Source organism: Symphalangus syndactylus, chromosome 23, assembly GCF_028878055.3.
Source record: "Symphalangus syndactylus isolate Jambi chromosome 23, NHGRI_mSymSyn1-v2.1_pri, whole genome shotgun sequence".
NCBI lineage: Eukaryota > Metazoa > Chordata > Mammalia > Primates > Hylobatidae > Symphalangus > Symphalangus syndactylus.
In genome coordinates, this window is record NC_072445.2 from 62156446 (window position 1) to 62175970 (window position 19525).

At 36.2% G+C, this 19525-nt stretch overlaps 2 long non-coding RNA genes across 4 annotated transcripts in view; one reads left to right on the forward strand and one right to left on the reverse strand.

Moving 5' to 3' along the window:
* The window catches only part of LOC129472870 (uncharacterized), a 343454-nt gene that overhangs the window by 34868 nt on the left and 289061 nt on the right, over positions 1-19525 (reverse strand). The gene's annotated exons all lie outside the window — the stretch shown is intronic.
* LOC134735760 (uncharacterized) lies at positions 549-19446 on the forward strand. Its single transcript, XR_010119201.1, has 2 exons — positions 549-1061; positions 19306-19446. It is a non-coding gene; the product is annotated as an uncharacterized lncRNA (long non-coding RNA).

The following is a 19525-nucleotide window of genomic DNA, read 5'->3' on the forward strand; positions in this document are numbered from 1 at the left end:
CATTTATGCATGGATTTTCATTTTAGTAGGATGTTTTTCCTGTCTAAAGTTCTCAAAATAATTTAGTAGAATGTTTGCCAATTTTACATTTTAAGTCTTGCCACAATCCACCTTTTCTTGTTCATCCACTGGTAAGAGTGCACTTTCTCTTTTATATTCAGGTAAATCTGCTCACCGACCCACTCATCTCATGTTTCTTCCTTCCTCAATGCCTATGTTCATTCAGTTGTTCTACAAGAAATGCTTTAATCCTTAAATAAATCCAACTCATCATTTAAAAGCTATTTAATACAATCTCTAAAATTCTGTTTCAATGTTAATACTGCATAATTTTGCATAGCTTCAATTTGCAAAATTACAATTATCTTGATTTAGTTAAATAACATCAATTCCCCCAACAACATGGTTCCAATTTCAGCTACCATGGCATATTAACTGTGAGTAACTGCACGAAGAAAAACCATGCTGCTAACTCTAGTTCAAGTTTAGTTAAAGATCTACATCACGTTCAGTGCACAACCATGTCACTTCCTCCAGAGTTTGTTGGTAATTGGTCACTGTGCTTCTGTTACCAGTTCACACAGAGACAGCAAGGTGGGTAGCTGTGTTGACTCTTAATCTCTCACCAATCAATCCAAGTAACATTTTACAAACCTGGATTATCAAAAGAGAAAATTAGTCAACCTAGATGACCATGTCACAAAAAATGAAAAGTGGTAATATTGAAAATGAAAGTAGGATCAGAGGTAACAGAGTCCTAGAAGAAATAGCTGACCATGGAATGTTGATGCTGCCACTCTTCTTGAGATTCTAGATGTGCAGCCAGAGGAGCTTAGTGAAGGCAAACTTACTGACAAAAGAAGAATGTGATTGTGATGAAAAGGATGAACATGCTGACAAAACAAAACAAAAGAAAACAACTTCACAGATAATTCATGGCATCGAAAATGCAAAGGATAAAATGTCAGAAGCTGATCCAAACTGAGAAAAGAGCATGAAAATTTGCCAAGGCATAGAGAACATGAGCTCTTCATAGTAGAAGCTATACAAAAAGAACAAAGGTAAGCACTGTTCAAGCAACTCTAGATACATTTTTAATTTAAAAACTTTAATTCTTAATGGTTTTAATATTTAAATTATACCACAGTAAGTAAATATTAGTTTTACTATTTTTATTTCATTTGCAAATGCTTATAATCAACACACAATAATACTTTTTTTAAATTTCAACTTTTATTTTAGATTCAGGGTGTACATATACAGGTTAGTTACATGGCATATTGTGTGATACTAGGGTTTGGGGTATGGATCCTGTCACCCAGGTAGCAAGCATGTTACCCAATAGGTAGTTTTTCAACCCACGCCTCCTCTCTCCCTCCCCTCTCTATTAGACCACAGTGTCTATTGTTTCCATATGTGCTCAATATTTAACTTCTACTTATATGTGAGAATGTGCAATATTTGGTTTTCTATTCCTGTATTAATTTTAGGATTATGACTTCCAGCTCCATCCATGTTACTTCAAAGGACATGACTTTATTCTTTTTTTTATGGCTACATAGTATGTCATGGTGTATATATACCACATTTTCTCTTTCTAATCCACCGTTGATGGACACCTAGGTTGATTCTATGTCTTTGCTGTTGTGAATTGCACAGCAAAGTACATATGAGTACATTTGTCTTTTTGGTAGGATGATTTCTTTTCCAATGGAATTGCTGGGTTGAATGGTAGCTCTGTTTTAAGCTCTTTGAGAATTCTCCAAATTGCTTTCCACAGTGGTCAATTTACATTCCCATCAACAGTACATAAGTGTCCCCTTTTCTCCACAGCCTTATCAGCATCCATTTTTTTTTTTTTTTTTTTTTTTTACTTTTTAGTAATGGACATTTTGACTGGTGTGAGATGGTATCTCAGTGTGGTTTTGATTTGCCTTTCTCTGATGATTAGTAATGATGAGCATTTTTTCATATGTCTGTTGGCCACTCAAATGTCTTCTTTTGAGAAGTTTCTATTCCTGTCTTTTGTCCATTTTTTAATGAGGTTATTTGTTTTTTGCTTGTTGAATTGTTAAGTTGCTTGTAGATCCTGGGTATTCGACCTTTGTTGGATGAATAGTTTGTGAATATTTTCTCCCATTCTGTAGGTTCTCTGTTTACTCTGTTGATAATTTCTTTTGCTGTGCAGAAGTTCTCCAGTTTAATTAGCTCTCACTTGTCAATTTTTGTTTTTTTTCCAGTTGCTTTTGGGGACTTAGACAAAAATTCTTTACCAAGGCCCATATTGAGAAGGGTATTTCCTAGGGTTTTTCTAGGATTTTTATAGTTTTAGGTCTTACATTTAAATCTTTAACCCATCTTGAGTTAATTTTTGTGTATGGTGAGAGGCAGGGTTTAGTTTCATTCTGCATATGGCTAGCTAGTTATTCCAGTACCACTTATTGAGTAGGGAGTCCTTTCCCCATTGCTTGTTTTTGTCAGCCTTGTCGAAGATCAGATAGTTGTAGATGTGCAGCTTTATTTCTGAGCTTTGTATTCTGTTCCGTTTGATCCATGTGTCTGTTTTGTACCAGTACCATGCTGTTTTGATTACTGTAGGCTCATAGTATAGTTTGAAGTCAGGTAGTGTGATGTTCCACCTTTGTTCTTTTTGCTTAAAAATGCTTTGGCTATTTGGGCTATTTTGTGGTTCTGTATGAATTTTAGACCAATTTTTCCTAGGTCTGTGAAAAATAATATTGGTAGTTTGATAGAAATAATGTTGAATCTGTAAACTGCTTTGGGCAATGTGGCCATTTTAATGATATTAATTCTTCCAACTCATGATCATGGAATTTTTTTATTTATTGTGTCATCTCTGATTTCTTCAAGTGATGTTTTGTAGTTCTCCTTATAGAGATCTTCCACCTCCTTGGTTAGCTGTATACCTAGGTATTTCATTTTCTTTTTGTCTATTGTAAATGGAATTGTGTTCTTGATTTGACTCTCAGCCTGGACATTATTGGTGTATACAAATGCTACTAATTTTTGTGCATTGATTTTGTATCCTCAAACATTATTAAAGACATTTATCAGTTCTAGGACATTTATCAGTTCTAGGAGACTTTCGGTGCAGTCTTCAGAGTTTTCTAGGTGTGGAATCATATCATCAGTGAGGAGAGATAGTTTAACTTCTTCTTTTTCCTATTTAGCTGCCTTTTATTTATTTCTGTTTCCCAATTGCTCTGGCTAGGACTTCGAGTACTATGTTGAATACGAGTGGAGAGAGTGGGCATCCCTGTCTTGTTCCAATTCTCAAGGGGAATGGTTTCAGCTTTTGTCCTTTCAGTATGATGTTTACTGTGGGTTTGTCATAGATGGCACTTATGTTGTAGATGACTCTTTGTCTGTTAAGGATTTTTATCATGAAAGAGTGTTGTGTTTTTTCAAAAGCTTTTTTCTGCATGTATTGAGATGATCATATGGTTTTTGTTTTTAATTCTGCTTATGTAGTGAATCACATTTATTGATTTGTATATGTTGAACCAACACCAACCTTGCATCCAAGGAATAAAGCCTACTAGATTGCAATGAATTAACTTTTTTATGTGCTGCTGGATATGGTTTGCTAGTATTTTGTTGAAGGTTTTTTGCATCAGTGTTCATCAGGGATATTGGCCTGAAGTTTTCTTTTTTCGTTGTGTCTCTGCCAGATTTTGGTATCAGGCTCCATGGAATGAGTTAGGGAGGAGCCAGCTCCCTCATCCCTCGATTTTTTGGAATAGTTTCAGTAGTATTGGTCTGGGTTCCTCTTTGTATATCTGGTAGAATTTGGCTGTGAATTCTTCTGGTCCAGGGCTTTCTTTGGTTGTTTCTGTCTGGCTTCTCTAGCTTAACATAACGTGTTGAAGAGTCATCCATGTTGCAGCACATTCATTTTTATGGTTGAATACTTTTTTCTTGTATGAATCTATCATTTTTTTGTTTATCCACTCATTAGATCCTGGATATCATTCCCACCTTTGGGGTCTTGTGAGTAGTGCTGCTATCAACATTTGTACACATATTTTTGGTTGAATATATGTTTTCAACCCTCTTAGGTATGTACCTGAGAATGGAATTATTGTGTCATATGGTAATACCGTGTCTAACTTTTCGAGGACTCACCAAACCGTTTTCTGCTGCAGCTGCATCATTTTACATTCCCACCAACAATGTATGAGGGTCAAATTTCTCCACATCATTGACAACACTTTTGAAGTGTTTTCAGCCTAGTCATCCTAGTCGGTGTGATATGGTATCTGATGATGGTATTGATTTGCACTTCCCTAATGACTAATGATGTTGAGCAACTTTTCCTGTGCTTTTGGACATTCTTATCTTCTTCGAAGAAATATCTTTTCAAGCCCTTTGCCCATTTTTAACTGGATCATTTGCCTTTTTTTCATTGAATTCTAAAAGCTATTTATATATTCTGGATGATAGATCCTTCTCGGATATATAATTTGCAAATATTTTTGGCCATCCTGTTGGTATTTTTTCACTTGATTAAAAGTGTCACTTGACGTACAAAAGATTTTAATTTTGATGAAGTCCAGTTTATATATTTTTGTTATTGTTTGTACTTTTGGTGTTACATCTAAGGACCACTGCCAAATCCAAGGCAATAAAGATGTACCCTTATGCTTTCTTCCAAGGCTTTTATAATTTTGGCTCTTATATTTAAGCCATTGATCTGTTTTGAGTTAATTTTTGTATATGGCATAAGGTAAGAATCTAAATTCATTCTCTGGCATGTGGATGTCCAGTTGTCCCAGCACCATTTGTTGAAGAGACAATTCTTTCCCATTGAATAATCTTGGCTTCCATGTAAAAAACTTAAATGGCCTTAAATGTATGGTTTATTTATGGACTCAGAAGTCTCTTCCGTTTATCTACATTTCTATCCTTATCCCTATACAATGCTGTTTTTATTACTATAGCTTTGTATTGAGTTTTGAAATTAAGAACTGTGAGCCAACTTTGTTCCTTTTCAAGATTGTTTTGGATCTTTCGGGTGCCTTGCAATGTTGTGATTTTGATTGGGATTACATTGACTCTATAGACCAATTTGGGAAGTTCTACCACCTAAATAATATTGAGTCTTTTATTCCATTAACACAGGATCTATTCATAATTATTTTGGTCTCCTTTAACTTCTTTCAACAATATTTTATAGTTTTCAGTGGCCAAATTTTGTACTTATTTGGTTAAATTTGTTTCTGAACACTTTATTCTTTTGAAGATATTGTAAATGGAATGTTCTGAAGTTTATTTTTGATGGGTCATAGCTAGTGTAAAGAAACATAACTGATTTTTTATATGTTAGTCTTGTATCCTGAAACTTTTCTGATTTTGTTTATTAGTCTCAATAGTTTTATTGGTGAATTCCTTAGAATTTTCTGAAGATCATGTCATCTGTGGATAGGGATAGTTTTACTTCTTCCTTTCCAACGGATGGCTTCTATTTTTTTCTCTTTCCTAATTTCTCTGGCTAGAACTTCCAGTACAATGTTGAATAGAAGTAGTGACAGCAGACATCTTTGCTTCATTCCTGATCATGGGGTTGGGGGCAGCTTTCCATCTTTCATCAGTAAGGATGAGGTGGCTGTGGGTTTTTCATTAATGCCCTTTACCATGTTTAAGGAAGTTTCCTTCTATTCCTAGTTAGTTATGAATGTTCTTTTTTTAAATCATGAAACAGTGTTATATTTTATCAGATGCTTTTTCTGCACCAATTAAGATGATCACACATTTGTTTTCCTCCATTCTGTTAATGCGGTATGTTATATTGGTGGATGTTCATGTGTGGAACCACCCACACATCCCTAGGATAAATCCTACTTTGACATGTGGTATAATCCTTTTAATACACTGTTGAAATCAGCTTGCGCACTATTTTTTTTCGCGTCTATATTCATTTGTTTTCCTCCATTCTATTAATGTGGTATGTTACATTGGTGGATGTTCATGTGTGGAACCACCCACATACTCCTAGGATAAATCCTACTTGGACATGTGGTATAATCCTTTTAATATACTGTTGAAATCAGTTTGCTCACTATTGTTGAACTTTTTCACATCTATATTCATAAGGGATATGGGCAGTAGTTTCTTTTCTTGTGATGTCTTTGTCTGGCTTTGGTATCAGGGTACTGGCCTAATACGAAGAGTTAGGAATATTTCCTCTTCTTCTGTTTCTTGGAGGGATTTGAAAAGGATTGAGGTTAATTCTTTTTTTGACATTTGGTAGAATTCAAAAATGGCATTATATTTTTCAGTTTGAGGGTATGTGTTGGGGGGTGGGTGAGTGTGTGTATTTGTTTGTATCCCTCACTGTGCTTAGCAGGGTACCAGACATAGAAAAAGAGATTATAAATGCTTGGGTAAATTTCTAGACAAATAAAAACATTCGTTTTAAAAATATACGTAAATCAACTTATACAAAGCTTTTTAGAAATATGCCCGCTTTATGAATATGTTCCTCTAACAGCATTCCAGCCAGGCCATGAAATGAAATGCTCAAAAGGCTAACATGGCAGGGATGATACGAACACACACTACGGACAGAGGAAAAGAGGAGCAAGCTCTACTGAGTGGCTTGAAAGGAATCCTTGGAGGTAATACACTTACCATCCAAGGACAAACTATGTAAAAATCCATAAATGGATTAACGAGCAGAACTGTGGCTGACGAAAACCAGATTAGCTCTGCCAAAGATGAGAGCCGTAAAATGCACCAAGAAAATATCCAACAATAAAACGAGAAATTATCTGCTGGTAAAAATTCATGATTCTGAAAGTAGACACCGCCAGCCTAATTTAATAATTGTAGAATCCCCGATGGAAGGAAAAAGCAGGATATGGTTGAGCCTTTTTCAAAATTTAATTAAAACCAACATAGCACTTATTCCTCTGCTCCTCCAAGATTCAAACAGTTTCACAGTGTAGCAGCAGACAGGCCACGGTCAGAGGCAGTGACTCACCATATTTTCAGAAGCGGATTTTAAGAATCAAAGAGGCACAGTTCAGAATTACAAGGCATAAAGTTCCACATGCGGCTTGCAAATCTGTCCTTCCCTGTCTATTCACTGCATGTTCCTGCAGCATTCTGCACATAGACAGTGTGTACCAATGAGGGCTGGCTCCTGCCTGCCTCACAGCCAGCCCCTGGCAATGCCGCAGTCATTGGGGCCTTCACGTCTCCCTGGGAAGAGGAGCATTTTTCTCTTCCATGCCCAGGAAGGAAACTTACAAGATCACCCCCAGACATAAAGGGAAGCCAAGATCCTAATGCATATTTTAGATATGCTTGATATTTGTTGAGATGTAAACCCTACTGTTAGATGTTTCTCTTTTTTACTACCTGCTGGAAGAATACAGGACCACATGCTAATTGCAGAATCCCTTTTTGAAAATCTTCAGATTCACATGCTGCGCTTACCATTTGTACTTAGCAGGCATCAGTCAAAATTTGTTAGATTTACTGGATTTGGCAGAAAACAATTTGAATACTAACTTTTGCTTTGAAAGACATTTTACACTACCCAAAAAAAGGGGAGAGGAGAGGAAAGTGGCAAGGAAAAATGGTGGTTAGCAGGAAAGCAAAGGCCCCACTGGATTTGGGTCAGCTTGGCAAACTGCAACAAGCAAACATCCATGACATTTGCTGTTGTGGATTCACATCGCCTGTAACCCATTCTCCACAGCCTTCAGTCCAGGAAGTCAAGTTTATTGGTGAGTGATTTACCTGCAGAGGTGTTGAGCTGGACATAGGTAAATAATCTTTACTGTCAAATTCTGCTCCAGAACATTAAAGGTATAAATATGAATTCTCTTTATTAAAGGTCTTATTGGATGTTATATGTTTTTACTTTCAGTGGTAGAAGCTGGACCCTGGAAATCTAAATAAATAAACAAAAAGCACTGGATACACAAATTTTGAATTAAAATGGACTCATCTAAAGATTTTCTACATTAGAGGAAAAGGCAAATTATTTAGTGATGCATTGAGTTGTCCAAAGTTCATTAATGTCAATTTCTAGCAAGAAAACTACGAGATCCCAGGGTTTCGCATTTATTAAATCTGATAAGAATTCAAAATATGTCTCAAATGTTTTCCTATGAAATAGTTAATTCAGTTGCCACTTTCTTTTCAAAGTTTTAATGAGTTCATTAAACTAGATGGTTAGGAAACTCTTTTTGTAAGTTTGTGCCCTCTTGATTTATCCTCCAATTCATTAGCTGTTCATTCTTAATCTGATACTTTATGGACAATTTTTTCTATTGTTTGTTTTCTCTACAATAGTACCTATGATATATAAATGGCACATGGATTTTCAGTATACTAATTGACTGGTTACGTATGGCTTGCCCAGTCACTCAAGCAAGCTGTGACCTCATGCTGATATATGTATGTGTAAGGATACGTATGTGCATGTCTGCCTCCCATAGCCATTATCAATCCATGTAGTGCATTTTGTAATTATTTACACTTCATAGTTTATAAGGCATTTTCTTTAACAGTGTTTAGCTTAAACCCGATGAGCTAGGTAATTCTCATCCCCGTTTTATCAATGGTAAAAACTAGCTTCATATAAGTAGAAATAATTAACAATTTCACCTAACTACATATATCTCCTGCATATGTATTCTTATGAGTCCCAGTTTAAATTTATATCTGAACTGATATAACCTAGGGGTTGAGACCAAAGGCTTTATAACAAGATAAGTCTGAGTTCAAATCCTAGCTCACCTACTTACCACCCTTGGCAAATTATTTAAACTCCTTAAGTTTTAGTCTCCTTATTTAAATATAGGAAGTGTGCCTATTACCCAGGGTTATCGTAAAGATAACTGTGACGTGTCTGACTCTTTTCACCGAGTATTAGTGAAGTTACCTATTAATAACAATAAGAATGGTAATATAAATGACATTGTGGTTTTGTTATTATTTATGAATCCAACTGCCATAGACTTGTTCTTTTATATTCACTGAATTAAATTTAATTCTTGCCCTCCTAAGATATTAGAAAAGGCACCCTTAAGTATCCATATACTGTCATAACATAAAATTTCCGTCAATAACAAACCACAAACACGACAGTGGTCCCATAAAAGTATATGTTGTATTTTTGCTGTAGATTTTCTATGTTAGATACATAAATCCTTGCCATTGTGTTACAATTTCATGCAATATTTGGAACAGCCACATGCTGTACAGGTTTGTAGCCTAGGAGAGCTACAGTTTGTAGCTCTACCACCTAGCCTGGGTGCGTAGTAAGGCTACATCACCCAGGTCTGTGTGAGTACACTCTATGATGTTCATGTTCACACAGTGATGGAATCGCCTGACATGTCCCTCAGAACGTATCCGTCTTGTCAAGTGATGCATGGCTCTGTTTGTCTGAAAAGTAACCATTGAGACATGAAGCTAAGTTCAGGCTGTGTGGATGGGAGAAGTCTTCGGGGGTTGGAGGAGTATTTGCAGGGTGGCTGCCCCAGGGAATAAATGCAGTAGCTACATGGGTGGTTTGAACAGATGAGGCCAGAGAGGAGCAGGGATGGGGAAAAGGAGGTGGCGGTGGCGGAGGGTGCCTGAGAGAGCCTGCCACAGCAGGAATCCTAGCGCCTGCCATCAGCTCCTGCCCCACACCTTTTCTTCTAGGGCATTCAGGGCTGCTTTATTTTCCCCAAATTTTGCTTTTTTGGCTTAAAATGTTTTACCCTGTAATTCCACTTGCCTTGCAGTGCTTCTCCCACGAGAGTCACTCCCAGGCTAGCCAAAGGTCAAAATGCCGGGGACTCCAGTTTTCTATGAATTCGGTCAGTGATGGGTTCTCTGTATCCTGTCACTCCATTACTGGGCTCCCTTTTCAGCCACATCTGTTTTCACCCTCCCCCTTCTAAATCTGATGCTTGAAATTTCTTTTTTAGGATTCCATCCTTTTTTCCATTCCCAAGCCCAAAGCTGAGCAAATGCTCCCAAAATGGCTAGCCTTGGGAGAAGTTGTCTCTGTTCTCATTGAAGGCAAAACCTATCCCCTAATTTTTGGTTAAGCGACCCTTCTTGAGGTGCAGCATGTGCTTCAGGGCACCAGGAGGCTAGCAGCAGCCTGCCTAGTACAGACCCTGCCCTGCAACTTTTTGGTCATGGGCCTCAGCGAAGTCACTCAACTTCTTGATTTATCAGTTTCCTCCCTGTATAGTACAGGGACAATAACAGAAGCAAACTCCTAGAGTTGTTATCAGTTAATATTTTTTTGTTTTTATGACAGAGTATGGCACCAATTAAGCTCCATTCAAGTGTTTATTAAAAAATAATCAGTAAATATTTGATCTTAAATTATGTTGCAGACACGCATCTACATTCCCAGCTACTCAACCGGCTGAGATGAAAGCATCTTAAGGCCAGGAGTTTGATTCAAGACCAGCCTGGGGAACATAGACCCTGTCTCTAAAAAATATCTGTCTTACTTCGTTTGGGTTGGTATGACAAAAATACCACAGAGTAGATAGGTTAAACAACAACATCCATTTCTCACCAACCTAGAGGCTGAGAGGTCCAAGATCAAGGCATCTGCATGTCCAGTGCCTGGGGAGGGCTTCCTGGTTCATAGATCACATCCTCCTCCTATGTCCTCCTATGGTGGAAAGAAAGCAAGAGAGCTCTCTGGGGCCCCTTTTATAATAAGGGCATTATATTCGTTCATGAGGAATCCATCCTCATGACCTAGTCATCTCCCAGAGGCTCCACCTCCTAATGCCATCACATTGGGAGTTAGGATTTCAACCTATGAATTTGCGGGGGGAACACAAATCTTCAGTCCACTACAAACTCACCTGCCACAGAAACTTCCTGAACTAGCTTGTCCTCTGCCTAACACTTCTACTTACTTGCTGGCCAGGAATCAGCAACTTGAATTAACAAAGAAAACCATCTAAACTCATGCAAATTTCATTTACCTAATACGTCATCTCAGACACAAGCTGCCTCATACGTGACTATGCTATTCTTGAACTTTATTATTTACTTTTCCAGGCCCTTATTTATAGGCCATTGTCTCTTCTTAAACATCAGTACAATAAATAGCATTACTTTCACTGAAATCCTTCTAGCTGCGGTCCCCCAGGCCTAAGTCCTCTCCTCTGGACAAGTATAAGGGGTGGGTGTTGAGAGGAAACTAAAGGTAGAGGATGGCTGTAGAGACTGCTATGAGTAGGGCTTGTGCAGGCATTAGAAGGAAGAGCTGATTACAAGATTGATTTCTGCACCCCTCCAGTGGTTGCACCCACAGCTCATCCTGAAGTTAGATGTGCTATAAGATGCAAGAGACAAGAAAAGCCTCTCCTCCTTACTGCTCAGGAAACTTGTCTTCTTGTGTTTCTAATTTTTGCCTAGTCCGACCACAAGTTTACAATAGCTAAAGTAGCTTTCTATTTTTTCCCTTTGTAATTAGTGGAAATCTATACAAAGCAGCAGTCATGGAGGAGATCAGTAAACTGCATCATGTACATATCTGTTTACAAAGTGAAAGATCTTATAAAGCCTCTTTTTCTCCTTTTGATCAGAGTGCAGCAAACCACCATGGCATGTGTATACCTATGTAACAAACTTGCAAGTTCTGTACATGTATCCCAGAACTTAAAATATAATTTAAAAAATTTAAAAAAAAAGAGGTGGAGTCTCATTTCCCTCCCTTTGACTGTGGGTGAGAACAAGCTACTTGCTTCTAATGAAATGAGAAAAAAGGTCTGTGATAGCGTGCAAGGTAATAAATGGTTCTGCAACTTCAAAAAAAAAAAAAAAAAAAGAAACACAATTGACTTTTGAATGTTGATCTTATACATACACTTATTAGTTCTAATATTTTTATGTGGATTCATAAGATTGATGATTACATCAACTGTGAATAGAGACAGTTTTTTTTCTTTCCAAATTAGGTGTCTTTAATATCTTTTCTTTGCTGTTTTGCACGACTAGAAGCTCCAGTTCTATGTTGAATAGAAGCAGTGGGAGCAGACATCCTTGCCTTCTTCCTGATTTTAGGGAAACATGTTAACTAATTAACTATTAAGTTTAATGTTGGCTGTAGATGCCCTTGATCAAATTGAAAAAGTTATCCTCTAGTCACAGAGTTTTCATGAGAAATGTATATTAGATTTTGTCAAATACCTTTTCTGCATCTATCAAAATGGTCATATGTTTTGTTTTTCATTTTATTTCTTTAAGTCTGTCATGGTGAATTACATAAATTAATTTTCAAAGGTTTCACAACCTTGCATTCCTGTGATAAGCCTCAGTTGCTCACTATATATAAAATTGAATCCAACAATTTATATAGTAATTTTGCAAAGAAATTTAAAAAAAAAGAAAAGAAACTCATTCCTGTCACTCTTCTAAACATCGCCTTGTGGTCAGACCTTTAATGAACATATGAGGCAAAAAAAAATGGGCCCTGTGATTTATCAGACTGTGCGATTTAGATACGATTGAAGTTAATGACCCCAGTGCTCTGCTTCTCTTTGGCAATGGAAAATGGCGTCATATGTTGGAGAGAAAGGACAGGTAGAACCAAGTATTCAAATCTCAATTTTAGGCTGTAATTTCCCTAAGAGTCTTAAGAGCCAAGATGGGGTTTTGGTATGAATGCAGAGTATGCACAGGTTCCTAGTGGACACAGTAGGCTTTAAGATCCGCTTTTGTATTTTCCCCAGTGTCTGCACAACGTTCTGTCCATACGTGCTCCATAATAGATCAATATTGGTAGACTGGTGTATATGTATTATGTATACATATTAGTGTATATGTAATAATAATGTGTTGTCTGTACTTGAAATGCTATGGCAGCTATATTCATAGTTAAATTACTTGCGGTTTCCCCATTGATGTCATATGAAATGGCAAAATTAAGAGCTCTCTGTTGATGAATGAACACACAGGGCGAGCATCTGGGAGCACAAAGAGGTATCTCCCTGTGGTGGAATTTAATTGGCTTAAAGGAACAACTGCGCAATTACCTTCCCTTTTTCTATTTTCTGTGCATAAAGATATTATTTCAGCACATATGTTTTCAGCACAATGTAGATACAAAACTATTGAAAATATATTTGAAGCAAATCAGACAGCATGTATAAATAGCACAACTTTATTTACATCTCCCTAATGAATGAGCCTAGCTTCACGAGCTGATCTATCCAGTTCCCATAATCTGTTTGTCTTTCCATCCATGAAGTCCATCAATCAGCTTCAATCAATATTTTTCAAAGGCAGCGGGGCTTTTGCTGCTGGCTGATTAACACAGAGCTATTTAATCTTTGTCCATCAGTCTTACCTCCAAATTCTAGGTTTATATCCAATTGGCTTGAAAATCTGATTGATTTAATATTATCACTTTTCTGGAGACCTCAACATTTGTCAATGAGCCTTTAAACGATACCCCATTTATACAAGTGAGATATATTTAATGAATTATTATACTACAAATCAGTGATTGAAGTAAATATTTCATTATTTATATTCTGTCATTTTAAATTGCATTAATAAATAATTTGTACATCAATGTGTCTAAGTGTACTGGTTTATATCTAAACTAATATACTACATTGCCATATTAAACTACACTGCTTATTGAAAGTGATGCTGGAATAGAAATAGGACTTGTTAATAATGATATTGTTTCAACAATAATAAAACCCCAAAATAAAAAGTATATATGTGGATTGTGAACAAAAATTAGTTTCACAAAATTAGTTATGTAACTAGAATGCTTTCATAAACATAGATTTGGAATTATAAGTATAAGAGTGTATTATATTTTTGAACTCTATCTACAAATAAATTTTCTAAACTTTTATTTATACACTTAGAGAATGCAGGCTTACTATTATGTATAATACAATATTAATCCAAATTATAATTACAAGACAATAAAATTGTCTTGTGTTAATTAAAAAGAGACCTTAGCACTGTAATTACCACACAGAAATGCTGAGTGAAAAATTCTGTTACTCATGCCAGGATTTCCACTCCTGCCTATGTTGAGTACACAGGAGTACAATGAAACCCCTGTCAAAAACAATGAGAAACATCAGATAAAACACTAAGTTTTGAGTTTGAAAGCAGCACAAAGCCGCCAAGACAACCAGGAATTGAGGGGCCAAGATGTTGTAGAAAGGAGAACCAAGGAGAGACGAGCCTACTTCTTAGACCCATTTTTTCCTTGGAGCAGTTGCTGATTCTTGGCATTAGGTAAAAGGTGAAAAATGTGAGGTCAAGACCTGGGCCAGGAGGCCAATAGGCCAGCTGAGCATTTCAGTTTCACAGCAATGGAGAGACAAAAATTGAATTCAGGGCCTCAAGGCAGCTTACATCCTGTAGAAAAGGGGAGGATGAACAAGTGAGCACAAGGTCAAGGTCTTCACCAAATTCTTTAGCTGTGAAGCAAGAGGTTAAGAAGCTAAGCTGAGACTCTGAAAATTAAAACAGAGTTTTCAGCAGTTTTACAGGGCCTAGGAAATAAATATTGCAGGTCAGAACCCACCAAGGAGTTGGAGATTTGAGTAAACACTCCCAATCTTTAGGGACTAACCCTTGGAGCAGTATGGACATGAGTTAGAAGGAGGCTGACAAAAATCACAGGCTGACCCAGAGCAGCTCAGTTCCTGACTGAGTGAAAATAAATGTTTCCCTTGTCTAACACAAGTTTTGATATGTTATGTATTTTAAGTATGCACATATTATAACATTTTATATGAATATTTATATAATTGCGAATGTATGCATAAAATACATAAAACAAAAATAAAATATAAATATTGAACATAAATATATGTAAAAATATAATAAATATATATTTATAATTATTTTATATATTTATATATTTTAAGTAATAGCATTTAAATATATAAATGAATATATAAACAAATATGTGAATAAATATAGATTTTGTTATTTTTATCAAAGATCTAATAAATATGTAAACATAAATACTATATTTTTAATATTACAAGATGTATACAGGCATTTTAGATGATAGTCAAAGAAAAGGTTGAAATCAATGATCTAAATATTCGTATTTTAAAGGAGAAAAGTGTACACCAGCTTAAGTTCAATGAAAGTAAAAGAAGTCATAAAGAGAAGAAATATATCATCGATACCAGAAATGAGAAAGAAGTCATTATAGCAATCCTATGGATATATTTTAAAGTATTAAAAGTGTAGGATACTGTGCCAATATCCTCGGTGCCAATAAGTTAAAAATTTTTGATGAAATAGACAGATTTCTGAAAAAACTCAATTAAAAAACTAACACAAGAAGAAATACCAAATCTGAATAGCCTGTATCGGCAAAAGAAGCTGAGTCTGTTATGAAGATATTTCCCCAAAGGAGATACCCAGGCTGAGAAATCTTCACCAGTGAATTCTTCCAAACACTTAAGAAGCAAAGAAGCCTATTCTTATATAAACTCTTTCATATAATAGAAAAAGAATAAATACTACTCAGTTGAATAATAATTAAGTCAATACTAATTATGTTCAATTGTACCACATATAATATTGGTATCACTATATCAATAATAATTCAATAATAATAGTGTAATAATTATACCAGAAAAACAGTCAGCAAGAGCCTGTGCCCAAGGTCCCCAAAGACTTCTTTACAATAGCATTCAATCTTCTCAGTGACCATTTGTAAACACCTCTTATTGCAGGTTTTGCTCATCACTGTTTTCTTAAAATGACGGGCAAGGATGCTAAAGACGGTCGGAACCTACAGCTATCCCCACTGTGGATATCTGTTTTCTGAGTCAGAGCTCTTCAATTAGATAATTAAAGTCTCATACCCAAATGACGAGCTTATTGTTCCCAGAGTAGAATGACTTTCTCAATCATAGACACAGAGTAAAATGTAGAGGCCTCTATACCCGGCAAAGCTGATGTACATAGGACCACACGTAACGTGTACTTGGATTCCTCTTCAGCAACAAGCACAGTGCTTTTCACCCAGTAGACATTCAACAAATTTTCATTACTTTATTGGAAAAAAAAAACACAACGTGCAATTTGACTGAACTGCAATAAAATCAATTAAGATTTTTATGTTTACTTTTTATGGAGTTTAGAAGGACATGGTAGTCTCATATTCAAGTTTGCTAGTTCATTATTGCCATTCTATTTGAGTGTCATCATGAAAAAGGAAGGAAGATATTGATTATAAAAGTCCTATGAATTCCAAAGAGCACATACTACATCATGGAGAACTCATTTTTGAATTCCTGTTCTCTGGGAAATGCCTGCTGGCTAACGTTTTGGTTTGAGGGCTCCAGATATGAGGAAAAGAAAACCAAGAATATTCAGTAAATTGGCTAAACAACATAGTGCTCACCTCCCCCAGATTCAGAGGCTAAATTTTATTCTGAAGAGAATGTCTCACAATACAACCTTGGCAGTCATATACTGAAAAAGTTGGTGGGGAAAAACTGTGAAGCATAATGACAGTAAGTTTTAAATTTCCAACTAGCAGGAAAATTCACTATTCCAGTATCACCAACTGAAGTGTTCCCTGGTGAAGCAGAAAACACCCCAATAAGCGAAAGTGAAGACAGATAAAAGGAAGCGAGGTAAAGCGTGCCAAAGTCAAGCTTGCGCCAATGTTTCCCAATTTTTCACTTTCTTTTTAATAGTTCATAACCAACAGTGGGCAATAAACCATCTGAAAGATGAATCATACACTTTTAAACACATACGCTCATTTTAATTTACACCTAAACTTCAGGAAACATACATCACTATGAAGTCCTTTAATAAAAATGACAGATAAATGAAAATAAACGACTTGATTAAAAACAAAAACCCAAAAACAGATTTTTCACCTTTACTTTTAATGAGAGAATCAGAAGTTTTGTTCTCCCTTGAAGTTAAATACAATTTGGTGTTGTATCAAATGTTTGGCACCTTTCTCTGCAGCTCCGAAGCAGCCCAAAAGTAATTTGAACTAATTCATGAAATGTAGTTTGTATAACGATATTTATTGTCTGTGAGATAGTCAAAATATATCAGATTTATTGATGTCTTGAGAAAGTGGCATTACGGCTGCTTAGAGTGAACCTCTGGGCTAAATGAATATTCAGAGAAGTGAAAGCAGACCGCTGGTATGTGCCTTAAGAAAAAACAACAATAAACAGAAAAATAGCCGGGAAAAGGAAATTGCCTACAGTCTAGCTACTTTAGAGTGACGTGTTTAATATCAATTGCAATAGAGATCTGAATGTGGATGTGATGCAGGAACCTTTTCTATAAAAATGGGCACAATAGAACAAGGATATGCAGAGTAAGATTTGTGTTATTTCAGTTCTCTTCTTAGAAAACAACGGGAAAACAACGCCTGAAGAATTTATGAGCAAAAAGCTCTTGAGTGTGTTTTTATAGCATTGTAGAATGAAAGAAATCATGCTCAGTTCTCAGACAAGATCAAGACAAGAGGACGACCCTGACCAACGTGGTGAAACCCCGTCTCTACCAATAATACAAAATTAGTCGGGCATGGTGGCGGGTGCCTGTAATCCCAGCTACTCAGGGGGCTGAGGCTGGAGAATCCCTCGAGCCTGGGAGGCGGAGGTTGCAGCAAGCCGAGATCACGCCATCGCACTCCAGCCTGGGTGACAAAAGAAACTCCGTCTCGAAAAAAATAAAAATAAATAAAACAAACAATAAAATAATGCTACGAGTTAAAGTTTGCAAATCAGTCATGATTTTTAGAATTTGAAGGATGTAAAGGAAATAAATAATTTAGATAAGTTTGTTGCCTAAATGGTTTCATAAGAAATTAAGGAGAAAGCCCTCCACTGAAAAACTGTTGGTTCATTGGGTTTAAGTCACTCTTCACTAAATAGCAGTTTACTTTCTACTTCCCCTACCCACACCCTTTGTGAAATATATCTAATTTCAGAATTGGTAGAAATATATCTAATATATTTTTCACTTGTTTTTAATTTTAAATTCACTCTTAAAATTTATATTTGTTTCACTTTCCAATCTGCTTTCTTTGTTTCCGTAACAGAGATACAATCCATTTCTTCATCTATGAAAATTCTAAACATTACCATTTAAGTTCCTTTTCAGATTTTTCTATTATCTGTAGTCTCAAGAGGATTTTCCTGTTGGTTGCATTTGGTTTTCAGTTTTAGCTTAGGGTTATGTGTCAGTTTTATGGTATTAGTTTCTTGTCCATGTTATAGAACTTTTTTACCTGTATTCACAGTAGCGTGGAATTCTAGTTTCTCACAGGGGCTTCTGTTTCTATCTATTACTAAGGGTGGGTGCATGGCTTCCAGGAGACTCCCTTAGACATTAGATTTAGTTGTGGTTTTATCCAGGTTAACATGTACCCTAAAACCCTAAAGTATAATAAAAAAAAAAAAAAAAAAAAAAAAAAGATAAAACAACACTTACACATCCCACAGTGTCTTAGACCCTGCTCTCCATTGGTATGGAAACCCAAACACCTAAGAAAAATATCCAGCCTGAAAGCCCTAAAACACCCCATGCAGACTGTGGTTCAACTCTGTGACTCTGCATTTCTTTTTCTGGCAACTCAGGATTTCCCTTTTCGTTTTTCTGAGCTTAGCCAAATATTTTGCTTTGTTTTGTTTTAAACAAGCCCTGTTTTATCCAGAATTGCATATATCTGGGATATAGACACAGCTGCCCAAGTCAGCTTTGTCTGTTGCAGGGCACCAAAGAGAGGCAACAACATTCCTGCCACTTTTTCTTCAATATCAGTGTGGTTTTTACTTGTAAAAGCCAGTCCATGCAACAAAATCAGAATACATTCTACCAGCAGAGTGACAATGAAAAACATCAATTACTATGGGCCATGTTTCCTAGGCGTGTGATTGTTCACATAATTTTAGAAGCTGAATTATGTAGATAATAAAGTTATCAGATAGCACTAATGACTTAGCCTGGAAAGAAAGAGAAGTACTACTCACTAAAAAGAAAATGGAGCCAGAGGATACTAAATAATAGTATAGTTGTGTACGGACAGCATATTAAGCAATTGGTGGTGGTGATGTCTGGGAATTGGGGGATGTGTGTGTGTGTGTGTGTGTGTGTGTGTGTATGTGTGTTTGGGAGATTTTAGTTTCATTTTGATTTTTGGTTTTAAGGTTTGTTTATTTGAATCAGCACCCTTTCTCCTGGCTGTTTTTCCATAGTCAGTCTTGGTTCACTGAGACTTTTTTCATTAAAGCGAGTAATAGTTTTCCTCTTCATTTTTTCTTTTAGACCAAGACTGAAATTGGCCTGCAGATCAAAGACCATGGCAAAAAATTCCTGACATTGGAAACTGCCTTCCAAAACATCCCTGTGCCTCATCCCTTTCTACACATTCCATATAAAGAGATTGTTTCATTTTCCACCTGGCAACGCTTAAATTGTTTTATTTTTCTTCATTAAAACCACCACGCCTCTTCATTTAACTCATGTTTTAGTACCTTGATTCAGC